Raw genomic sequence first — 12,129 nt, 5'->3', positions numbered from 1 at the left:
TAGTTAGGTGCTCCAGGTCCTTTTCAAATGCTGTTATTGAGGTGATCACTAAGAGAATGTCCTGGGATGACTTTCTCCAATCCAGTTTGGAAAAAACAGGAGAAAAACATTCACTAGTATGATGGGCTGGGTCAATATCTGTAGTTTGTACCCAGATTGAATGAATGGGGTTTTTGAATTATATACATGTATATATTTTTAAACAAAGATAGAGCATTAATGTATTTTTCTCTAACCTTTCATGCAGATTGCAGAGCACTTTCCTGGAAACAAAAGAGAGGTACGTACTTTCTTATTAACATAATACTGCACAAGTGAGGCATTGATTTCCAAGCAGAGAATGGGCACAGCATGAATACAGTTGACTCAATTAAGAGCTCTCGCAATCATTCAGCATCATCTGTGTAGGATGTGAAAGCTGTATTATTTGGCATACATGCTGCTTGCTTAGAAAGATATATATAGTGAAGCCCACAGCTCCTCACATTCTTTCACAGGGAATGCGTTCACCAAGGTCCTGAAAATCTGTACGTTAACCTTTTGAAATACCCACATGGTGAATCAATCTCTGTAAAGAACCAGTCATGTCTTAATTGTCTGTACTCCTAACTCTATGTGACTAAAGGCTGAAACACTGAAGTGTCAGCTTTTTGAATCATATATAATTCGCATGAAGGTTGGTACTATAGCTACAGGTATGTGCTTCTATTGTACTAGTCACTACCTCAGACATAATAGACTTCATAACAGCATCAAAATGAGGTGCTGGATATTCACTTACTCCATGCTTATTTATTTGAAATGCTTTCAAACCAGAAAAGAAGTTCAATCTCATCAAGCCTCTTGCTTTCTCTTCCTTCTTTTACATCTTTTATCCTCTCCACCAATAGAACTACGTGGATTTTGCTGCATCAATTCTATTAACCCTTTCTATGTTAAACCTATATTACCCTTTTCTGAACAAGTTTAGGCAGTATAACCCAGAGAGCCTCCAGTGAAAATGATGAGAAAACCTCAAATGTTCACTTTTGTAGAGAGTTAAGCTTTAGCTAGAAATTTCAGTTTACTGGTGCTCCAAAAGGCAGTGCCACTGGAAAGTTAGGATAACACTTTGCAAATCTCCACATGGCAGGTTCCTGATTTTGGCTGAGGTAATGCACTCTCCCAAATGGGAGAGTGTCACTGGATTACATATATATATATAAAATAAAGCATTGGCTGCCTCTTGAAAACAAGTTTCCTGCCAGCCAACTATTTTGGTCTTGGAATGGTATGTGGAGCAAGAAATAAGTTCCAAATCTTTTGCCTCCAGATCTCATTTGAACAGTCACAAAAAAGTCATTTCACAAACATTTATCAGTTACAGCATTTTGCAAATGATGAGTCATTCACTATAGTACCTACCTGTCACACAGACCTCACTAGAATGTGATATGTTCAGTACTTTGTCACAGTAACAGATGGAAGTTTTGAGGCCGATTTTTGCCTGACTGATTCCATCGGGCAGGAGGCAGACGGTTTGAGCCAGCTGCCCACCCAATGGAATCGGTCTGAGGCCCCACCGCTTTCTATAGTTGGCCCTCATTTTCATAATACTGGCGAGCTGCGAATCCTGAGGCAGCACTCATAGGCAGCTTGCCAGTCAAGGGATGGGGTGGGAGCATTCCTGCTCCTCCTGGCCCTAGAAAGATCTTTTTAAGAAAAAAAATATATCTTTGGGCTGTTTTATGAGGGGTCCTTTTAAGGACCACTGGTTAAGCTGCTCAATGCCTGGTACCAAGAGACAGAGGATGCGCTGTGCATGTCATTGGTACATGGGAATCACGTGCTGGCATAGGACTCTAATTTACATATTGAAATAAGGCCCCGGCCTGCTTCAGTCAGGAGTGCTGACCACTCACATCCCCCTTCAAAAATTTCTAAATCTGCCACTGTAAAAATGCATTTTGTCTATGTGGTTTTTCCCTACAATGCAAGTGGTGGGATATTGGGTATACCAGCAGCTTAAGTCGCAAGAAGCTTATGCCCCACTGCATTACTTACTTTCACATGTTGTTGACAAGTTTTCAGTTTTCACAAATAAAATGGACCGAATTGCGGAATGTGATACCCAAATCACTGGAAACCCATGTTGAAAAGCAGAATTTAACTTATTCAGACGCCATAAAAGAGTGGCCAATGTAATAATCTTTTATTGAGCTTTTGAGTTGTCAGCATTTCAAAGTTGTTCATCAGCTTTTGCTAGTTTTCTAGGTTGGCATACGTATTTATATTCTGTATAGTGCGTCAAAGGAAACATTATCGCTTTGCATTTCTGTATATTTCATTCCTTGTATGCGTACAGCAGTTTTATTGGCCGAGCTAACTATTCTTGAATTGCATTAGATCCTAGCTGGAGCGATTTAAAACCACCTGATTGATCGAATAAAAGATATCCTGTACAATATTTATGTATTTTCTGATGGACCAACATGACATTTGGCACATTTTACAAAGCAATATTTTATTTCATCAGCAGTTTAATGAGTCCATTCCACTTCATTCCTAACATACAGGTATTCCTTTTTTCTGGTTAAGCATCTCTTGCATAAATAGAAACAAATGATCATGGCACAGCAGAGGTTGCATGCAGAAATAATTTTGCAGTGAAGTATTCTTGTTAGACCGGTGAAGTCATTTCAGGAATTGACAAAAATTCAATCTAATAAACTCAGTCCAACACCCTGGGTAGCTAATTCAGAACGATGCACTCTTACTCAAACCTTAACTATTCAAACAAGGGACATGATGTAAAGTGAAAGGCCATGGTTTGTAATCAGTTTTACCAGAAACAGAGGGAAAAAATGTGCTAAATATGATTTGATTACACTGTTGTGCAAACAGGAATCATAACTAAGAACCAAAGTACTCTCAATTTGGCCAGATCCAAAAATGATGATCTGAAATTGTTTTTTAGATCAATAACTCAGCAAATTGGTAATAGTATAAGACACAGAAAGGGAATTACCAGCAATGTACCAACTGCACGCTGTGGATGTCAGTGCAGTCTAGGATAAGCTAAATTCTAGTTCTGTGATTCAATGGCTACAGTTTTTCTCATGGCAAAGGCAGAATATTTCACCACTTATTTCACCTTCATCATAACATCTGAATTTTCTTCTTGTCAGTAGGCATAGGTCCACTTTCCCGGTGCTGGGATGCGCGCTAGGAACCTCCACCGCTGATCCTACCAGAATATGTGGGATCAGGGAGAGGTTTCCCAATTTAAATATTCCTGGCGGGCACCTGTGCCACTATGGTGCAACAAATTGTGCCTGCCATACCAAGAGGGGTACAAATTGAAGCAGAATCCTCCGCTCCACTGTGCCCCAGGCCCAGCAGCTTTTCATTCAAGACTTATCATCCCCTTTTTAAAGAGGGCTGATTTTTCACTGCTTCCTTACTTTCTCTTCAGGGGTCCCCAGGTGGTCCTTACTTCTGCCGCCTGGGAGACAGGTATGCCTCTTCTCATCTGGTGTACTGGCCGCCTCACAGATCCCAGGCCGAGCCGAGGAAACTCCTGGCCTGCGAGTCCCCTTCCACTCCTCCCCAGTCATTCCCCCCTCATGCGGGTGACATGTTTGGGACAGCTGGAGGTTCCTTCCCAAGGAAGGCCCTGTGGAAATTACAAGTGCAGACCAGGACTCGGCGTATCCAAGTTCTCACCTAATTTGCAGACTTTCCACCATGCTCTGTCAATGCATTTTCCCTTCCTGCTGATTACTGCTCCCCCATGCTATCTGTCACCATAGGATACCTAAAAATAAAATGATATTTAAGAAGTATACGTACATGCATGATGGTCTGAGATTCATGCGTGCGTTTTGGGAGCAATAGCCCAACTTGTGAGTATTATGACACTTTAGACAGTTTTCTACTAGGAAGTGCATTCATTTGATGGAACATTGCAAATTCTGATATGCGCAATTTCAACTTGGCACCAGTGCCTTATCTAATATCATATGCTGGTGGAAATAAATGATGCAAAATGGTGGCAAAGTTTAACTCAAAAATGACCATGCTTTATAGCATGATTTACCAAAGCAGAACAGTTTAGTTTGGTGATCAGATCCTGAAAACAAGGTGGGGTTTTGGCAAAAGTTAACAGTACTAACTCTGGAAAGGTGAACACCTGCACGACCAATGACATAAAAAAAAATGAACAAATTCTTAAAGCACCTTGAATGTCACATGATTGTAATTAATGACCTCAAATGGCTGGCAAAGAGAAAAATCGAATATGGTGAAAAGAGAAGTGCAAACCTAACCACAGGGGCACTGGAACAACAACGACAAAACACTTGTGGTTTGACCACAAAATGCAAAGCATTTCATACAAGAGAGAAAGTACGTCCTCAGAGGCTTAGCAGTCTGGTAAGTGGAAGTACCATTTTTTTTTTAAAAACATTTTTCCTATGCTGCACAGGTAGTTTGAAAGTACAAGTACTTAATCAGCTTGCTACACCATTGTGTAAAGTTATTGGGGACGATTCTAACTTTGGACGGACACCAGGCGAGTGGTACAATTGCACCACCCACCCGATGTCCTCATCGGGAGGGTGGAAAATTCAGCAGCTACCACGCGGAGCTGAGCCTGAAGTAATGACTTAAGGGGAGGGAGGCAATCCCGAGAGGGGAGCAGAGAGGGCCCATCAATGGGGGAAGATTTTTGTGGGGCCAGGAGGTGCATTCAAAACTTACCTTTACTGGTTTTCTGAGTGCCTGCACTAGTCCCTTTAATGACGGCTGGTTAAATGGCTCCATGCCTAGTACCAATAGGTAGGGCATGAGGCGTGCATGCTCCGCCTATTGGTACCTCAAACCATATCTGCCACAAGATACAGAGCTGGTCCTTCACACCCCATGACTATACCAGTGGCTGAGGGTATGTGCCTGAGAAATCAGACGATTTACAGCTTATGCACATTTTGGGAATACCTAGATGCACATTGACTTGGTCACCTTTTACAATACAATATTATGCAGCTAGGCTGGGCACAATTGATGGACCAGATTAGCTTTCTAATTAATCTGCTCACCACACTGCTAAAAAACTAGCCTCCACTTTCCCTATGATTTTGCCATTCAGAGCGTTCTTGAGTCCTCTGAAGGTCTTTCCTTGAGAACAAGCATCCAGTTCTTCTGTGGCTAAAGTGGCTTCCAATCCAAACTACCATCTTGTGGAGGATCGATAAAAGGCTAATCCTGCTCCATATGGTTTTAGGAACTAAAAACATCATAAAACACATGAAGGGATAAATTTTAACCCCGAAGAACGGGTGGGCAGTGAAAATTCTCCGATTTCGGAGCGGTATCGCATCCCGGCTCCAAGGCACTGACTTCGGGGTTTGACCCAGACGCGTCTGGCTCGTGCGCGGTTCTGAAACTTGGAATTGCCGGCGGGACAATATTTAAAGGGCCAGTTGAGGTACTTAACTATGTTAAATTTTTGTGGTTTGACCTACACAAGCCATTTTAACTGCTTCTGAGTGTGTCTCCCATGAAAGATGCCATGGAAACAGAAGCGAATTGGACCTTTAAACCAGTAATTGACACATGTGAAGAAAAGGTGAGTTTTGCAGCAAGGCAATCAATTCTCTCAGACAAACCTTTAGCTGGGAGTTCCTTGTGCTTAGACTGAGATTTCTTTGTTCACACTCAGAATTCTAATGTTCAGACATATTTACCTACATTTTGGACCCCCTCAAACTGACATCATCAGGATGGGGGGGCGCAATGGATTTATTCTACAGCACATCTGCGGAGGAGGCTCATCACCATCTGCGGCAGGCAAGACGTGCAGTTCCAGGAGTTGCAAGTCCATAAGACAGAGGTGCGCCATAGAACCTACAGAAGAGCAGAGAGGGGAACAACGGAGGGGCCGAGGTCGCAGGAGGCACTATCCATGCAGGCAGAAGCTGAGCTTCCTGGACCTCTCTGAGGAGCAGTGCCTACGCTGGCTCAGATTGAGTTGCCAGGTGGTTGCAGACATCTGCATGTTCCTTCATGCAGAGCTGCTCCCAGCTGGGCCTCGTGGTCATGCATTGCCCGTCACAGTTAAAGTCACCACTGCCCTCAATTTCTTCGCCTCCGGATCCTTCCAGGGCACCACCGGTGACGTCACCAGGATCTCTCAGTCGTCTGCATATAAGTATATACGACAGGTGACGGATGGCTTGTTTGCCAGGGCATCTGACTATGTCAACTTCCCCCTGCGACGACATCAGCCAGACTGAGAGGGCAGTGAGTTTCCACTCTCTGGCTGGCTTCCCACAGGTGCAGGACGCAATTGATTGCACACATGTAGCGATCCGAGGACCTGCACATGAGTCAGGACTGTTCATCAACCGAAAGGGATGTCACTCCATCAATGCGCAGCAGGTTTGCGACCACTGGAAGATCTGTGGGTATGTGCCAGATTCCCTGGCAGCTGCCATGATTCCTTCATTTTGCGCGAGTCTAACATCCCGACCCTCTTCTGCGCACAAGACAGACTTAAGGGCTGGCTGCTTGGAGACAAGGGTTATTCCCTGCAGACGTAGCTCATGACATCTCTGAGAAACCCACCAATGAGGCACAGCAGCAGTACAACAACAGTCACATCACCACCTGGTCTGTCATTGAACAAGCCATTAGAATGCTCAAGATGCGCTTCAGGTGCCTGGATCGATCTGGGGGATCGCTTCAGTACTCGCCGGTGAGGCTGTGTAGAATAATAGTCATGTGTTGCGTCCTACACAACATCACTCAACAGAGAGGGTTACAGTTGGATGGCCTCCCATGCGTTCGTGAAGCATTTGCATCTGCCAGCAACATTGAAGACAATGACGACCGCCACCACCACCACCACAAACAGTCCTATAACCACACGTACACCCATTTTAAACGCGCCCAATGGGTGGCATCAAGTCTTGCCGGTCATGATGAGGAGACATGGAAGCGCTTTGAGTGGAGTCCCCACTTCTATGTCCCCTTTCACCATCATCCTTCTCCAGGGCCACGGCCACATCACTCCTACCACCCTGCTGGATAACAGCTTGGTGGACATCTGTGATCCCTTGTAAGGCTACTGCTAAAGTATCTGCCTGTTTAAGGTGGCACAATATTGGGCACCCTGAGTCCTCATGGCCTGAATGGACTAATTTGTGAGCCGTGTTTGAAGATCATTGGAGGCTGCCATTCTCTCCATCGCAGACATTCGCACACTTACCAGTGCCACCAATCCACTAATGCTGGAAGTTGACTCCTCCATGCTCTCTGCTATTGTGGAGAGTGAGCATGGCCCAACTTCCATTACTCGCAAAGGTACATCAGTACTTCGTTCATTCTCCTTCTCAAGGATGGCCCCCAGGGTTCAGCATCTGCATCCCGCCGAGCAGAGGAGTGCGCCCACCGACGCGGACTCTCCACAGCTGCCCCTGCCACCAGTGTCTGCTCGTGCTCACTTGTGAGTGGTGAATCACCAGGTGACAACCCAACTAACTGTGCAATAGGACGCACCGAGGTGCGAATATCTCCGCTGGTGCATGGCTTGCTATGATGTGACGGTGCGCCCAATGGGGCTCCTCTGAGGAATCGCCCTCATCCAGCTCGTGTGGACCTTCAGCAATCCTTGAAGGCCCTGGAAGAGAACATACAGCAATATTAAGAATCATCACAGAAGTAATGTTTCGATGAGCATTCTGAGGTGTGCAACAGGTCAATCATTTATAACATCAATTCATGTTGTGTGTGAGGGATGTTAAAGTTCTGTCACCAGATGTTTGCGGGGTGCCAGCCTCAGCATCGCTGACAGCCAGGGATTCGACATTTCGGCTGATGTCCAAGGCCGCCTCCTCTGTCAGGGTCACTATTGTGGTGGCCCTCCTCCAGTCCGACTCCTCTCCTTTGCATTTTGTGCTCTTTTCTCCTACAAGGGGGGAAAGTACAAACGTGTGAGTGAGTGAGGATAATGGGGTCACCTGATGGATGCATTGCTTTGGGTCAGGTTGAAAATGAAACAGATGCATCAGAGGGTGAGTATCAGACAGATTGATCACATTTCATCAGGATTGGGGTGAGTGGGAGTGGTGGGTGCACAAATGGGGAGGTGAGGATGTGCATAGAAAGTGAAGGTAAATTGATACTGAGCCTTAAGTGGGTGTGAGGATTGATGCGATGGAGTAGGCTTGGCAGGGCAGAGTGTGAGGGGTGGGTATTGTACACCTCAGAATGTAGGTGAATCAGTAATTGTACTCACTTTTCCTGACCTGATTAGGTCATTAAAGCGTTTCCTGCGCTGTACCCACATCCTTGCAACGGTGCTCCTGCTGGTCACCTCCTCTGCCACCTCGAGCCAGGCCTTCTTGGTGGCAGAGGTAGGGCGCTTCCTCCTGTCAGCCGGGTACAGTGTTTCCCTCCTGCTCCTCATATCAGCTAATAGCAATTCCAGCGAGGGGTCACTGAATCGGAGCACTGGCCTCGTCCTTTGCTGCTCCATATCTTCAAATTCCTCCTTTCTCCCTCAAAATCTATGGTTGCAATGGCCCTTTAAATACTTCAGCTCCCAGCACGACATTCGGGTACGCAGTATGCCCGCTGTGCAGCTTGGAAACGCGAAACCCGGAAATCACATTAAGTGCCTTCAATTAAGTCGCCATCGCTCGAGAAAATGTACAAAATATTTTTCCGGGTTTCCCACGTACGTATTGACCCCCCCCCAAACGGCCTAAGACTTTGTTAGACTCTTTACTACTGGGCCATGTTTCGGTGTTGGCCTACTTTTGTACAGAACAGCTGCGGCTATTGAAAGAAGGACCAGTCTACACTATTTCTGTAGACCACCTGATAGGTGCTGAGACCTTTTGAACTTCAGCAACAACTATCAGTACTATTACTTCTCTTCTTAAAAATTGAAGACTGGTAACTGAAATCTAAAGTAATGCACTTTAAACTTTAAAGTTACAATCCTATAAAACTAATAGGTGATTTTATGACTAGGTTGCTGGGGTGGGGAGGGGGGGCTACCCATTGGCAGTGCCATTCTAGTTGGAAAATTGTGCAGTGTGCGCTCAAATTTCCAATTTGTGTTGCTGGTGTGTGAGGCTCCCTGCCGTTAGGACATAGTCTTAAAATTAGCTCTGTAATGTGCAAACTACAAAAATATGCCTTCCCAAAGTTCATCAGCCAGTACTGACAAAAACTAAGTGACTAATCTTCAGCACGTAAAGCATTTCAGGTTTTTCTGCAATCCTTTTTATTGTGGCACATATTGTTCCAGTACTGAACAGAATTACTGTGGTATTGCAGACATTGAACAGACATACTTGTTATTTTTTTCAAGCATTCGTTTACATTTACTACCTTAGGTTGCAGTGAAAATAACCATGTGATGTAGATGGATTTTACAATACAAGTTGATATTTCATTTACTTGTAGTATTTTTCATGGATGTTGTCGTTAAAAGATGTTTATGTTTCTCACATACCTCCAATGTCTTCCTTTCTACCCCATGCCAGTTTTTGAAATCCAATTCAGATAGTAGCCTATAAATTTGGCCATGCTGCACCCATTGGTTCAGGTGCTATCTGGCCTACTAAGCTCCCAATATGGCGGGCAGGAAGTCCGCCGACTGCCATATTGGGAAAGGAAAAAAAGCAGGCGTTAGTCCCTTTGCATTTGCAAATAAGGGGCCTAAAGTCTGTTTGAGGCCCCCACTTCAAGATTGGTTTGCCCTGAAGCAGTCTGCGCCCTACAAGGTAAGTTTTTCACATTTACTTATCTGAATGTGGAGCCTGGAGAAGCAGGAGTGCTTCTCTCAACCCCATATTTAACAAAAGCTTGTCGCTGCTCCCAACCGCACCTTCCTCCCCCCCCGATCGCCGGTGCTCCTGAACCCCAGCCCCCTCTCCCAACCCCCAGCCTCCTATCCTTCTCTCCAGGCCTCCTCTTCCTCCCCCTCAGGACCCAGCCACCTCGATTCCAGGCCCACCAGACCTTATCCTGCCCCAATCCCGGACCGGATCCCTGGACGCACTTACCTGAGGGCCACTACGATGCGCCCGAATTTCTAGGCCGTAGAGTGAAACCCTTCACTGTAGCAGCTGCTTAAACTTAATTGGATCACCCAACCCTCCCCCTCCAATAACTGGCTAAACATATGATCTTTGTCCACCAGTGTAAATGACTTGCTGCTGTATTGAATGCTTGTTAGAATTTGTGAACTGACACTGATGCAACCCAAAAATAACTTGACAACTAGATTGGTAAACTCATTGTTTACCACATGGCAGTAAAGAAATTATCCAAAAACTTGTAGAATTGTTAACCAGTTTAAATGGGACAGTGTGACAAAGCAGCTTATATAGGCGTATGTGTGTTTGATATGATCAACAACTTACATTTGTATAGCACTCATTATAGCTTGTTTCCGCTAGTTTTACGCCCAGATTCCAACGCAGCTTGGGTGGAATCGGCCGAACCAGCGCAAAAGATCGGGGAATTTTAAACATAAGTGAGTTACGCCCAAAACCACTTACGTTTGTGTTTTCTGCGATCTTTTACGCTGGTTCAACATTCAATTCACCCGAATCAGGCCCCGCCCACAAAACTGGCCGCACCCCCAGGTCAAAATTGCGAGATTCAGCCAATTGCGCTGGTTCAGGAAGGCTCTTCAAATTGGGCTCATTTTCTTAGGCACACAGGCACTAGTAGGAATATTTTAAAAGTTATTTCATATCAAAAAGTATTTAATTTACTAAGAAACTGACTAGTGTACACCAATGAAACTAGTAAATGGTTCAGTATAGTTTTTTTAAGTCATTTTCAGTGATTTTAAATCAGAATACTCACAGGCGGTGGACTGGACACCCTTATTAAAAATGCTTATTTTTGGTGATAAACCCATTTTCAGCTGTATTAATAAAACTGCACCAGGTTACCACTCTTAAAGATATCAAGGAATACTTTTTAATGGGAAAAAATGAGACGATTACGTACTATTACGCTGCCTGATTGCACTGATTCATGGAAGATGTTATGTTTGTGATTATGTAAATGAATTCTAGCGGAAACTTGATCATAACCTAACCAGTGCAATTTCAAGCGCATTTCCCGATTGGGCCCAAAGCGTAAACTCTACCCTGTTATGTATAAAGAGATGTCTCGGAGCACTTTACAGGATATTGGCTAACAAGTGGCCTTAAGGAGATTTTTCAAGGCATGGTGGGAAGTGCCAGGATGGAGATGTTGTGAGCGAGAATTCCAGAGAGAGGGGACACAGTGGCTGAAGGAGCAGCTGCTGCTGTTGGACAAACAGAAAGTGACCAAAGGGATTTAGAGCTGGAGAAGATCGTGGAAGTAGGGAGGGGTGAGATCATGGAGGGATTTGGAAGTAAGGACGAGAATCTTAAAGATCTCTGAAACACAGGAAGCCATTGGAATTTTGCAACAACAGATATGATGCAGGTATAGGCCTTGGTATAGATAATGTCACATGCTGTGGCATTCTAGATAATTTGTCATTTATGGATGGTGGAAAGAGGCAGAGGTGGGCATGTGTTGTGGAAGTTAAAGAAAACAGTTTTGAAAAAGGATCAGATGAAGAGAGGAAGCTGAGCTCAGGGTAAAGCGTAGACCAAAGTTCTGAGTCTCTGGGCTTAGTCTAAGGTGGCGACCAGGCTGGTAAACAGAGTCAAGGCCGGTGGCATATAGATGTTCATGAGCACAGAGATGACTTTGGCTTTGCTGGCATTAAGGTGGAGGAAGTTTTGGCTTCAAGTTCAGATAGGTAGCTGGGGACAATGGCAATAGCCGTGGGGTTGTTTGAGGTAGTGCTGGATGCATATGAAAGTAAACCTGTGCTTCTGGATAACATAGCGAAAGAATATCATCTAAATGATGAAGGCGGAGGCCAAGGATGGAACCGTTCTGTACACCAGAGGTGATCGTAAAGAACTGGAAGGATAAACAATGAAAGGCAATATAATGACTGCAGCGAAAGGTAGGAATGGAACCAAGAAAGAGCAGTGCCACGGAGCTGGAGTTTGAGGAGGATGGAGTGGTCAGTAATGTCGAAAGCAGCAGAGAAGTTGAGTAGAGACAGCCACATAG

At 44.8% G+C, this 12,129-nt stretch overlaps 1 protein-coding gene across 6 annotated transcripts in view; it reads left to right on the top strand.

Moving 5' to 3' along the window:
- Positions 1–12,129, top strand: part of LOC137321063 (guanine nucleotide-binding protein G(I)/G(S)/G(O) subunit gamma-7-like) — a 189,096-nt gene that overhangs the window by 98,024 nt on the left and 78,943 nt on the right. For 5 of the 6 annotated variants that reach the window (XR_010962705.1, XM_067983236.1, XM_067983232.1 and 2 more), the window contains one exon: positions 248–280. The exons of the other annotated variant lie outside the window; for it this stretch is intronic. The gene's annotated coding sequence lies outside the window, so the exon portion shown is untranslated. The remainder of the gene's footprint in view (positions 1–247; positions 281–12,129) is intronic. 6 annotated transcript variants of the gene reach the window in all.

Source organism: Heptranchias perlo, chromosome 4 (assembly GCF_035084215.1).
Source record: "Heptranchias perlo isolate sHepPer1 chromosome 4, sHepPer1.hap1, whole genome shotgun sequence".
Taxonomy (NCBI): Eukaryota; Metazoa; Chordata; class Chondrichthyes; order Hexanchiformes; family Hexanchidae; genus Heptranchias; species Heptranchias perlo.
This window is presented reverse-complemented; position numbering and strand designations above follow the sequence as displayed.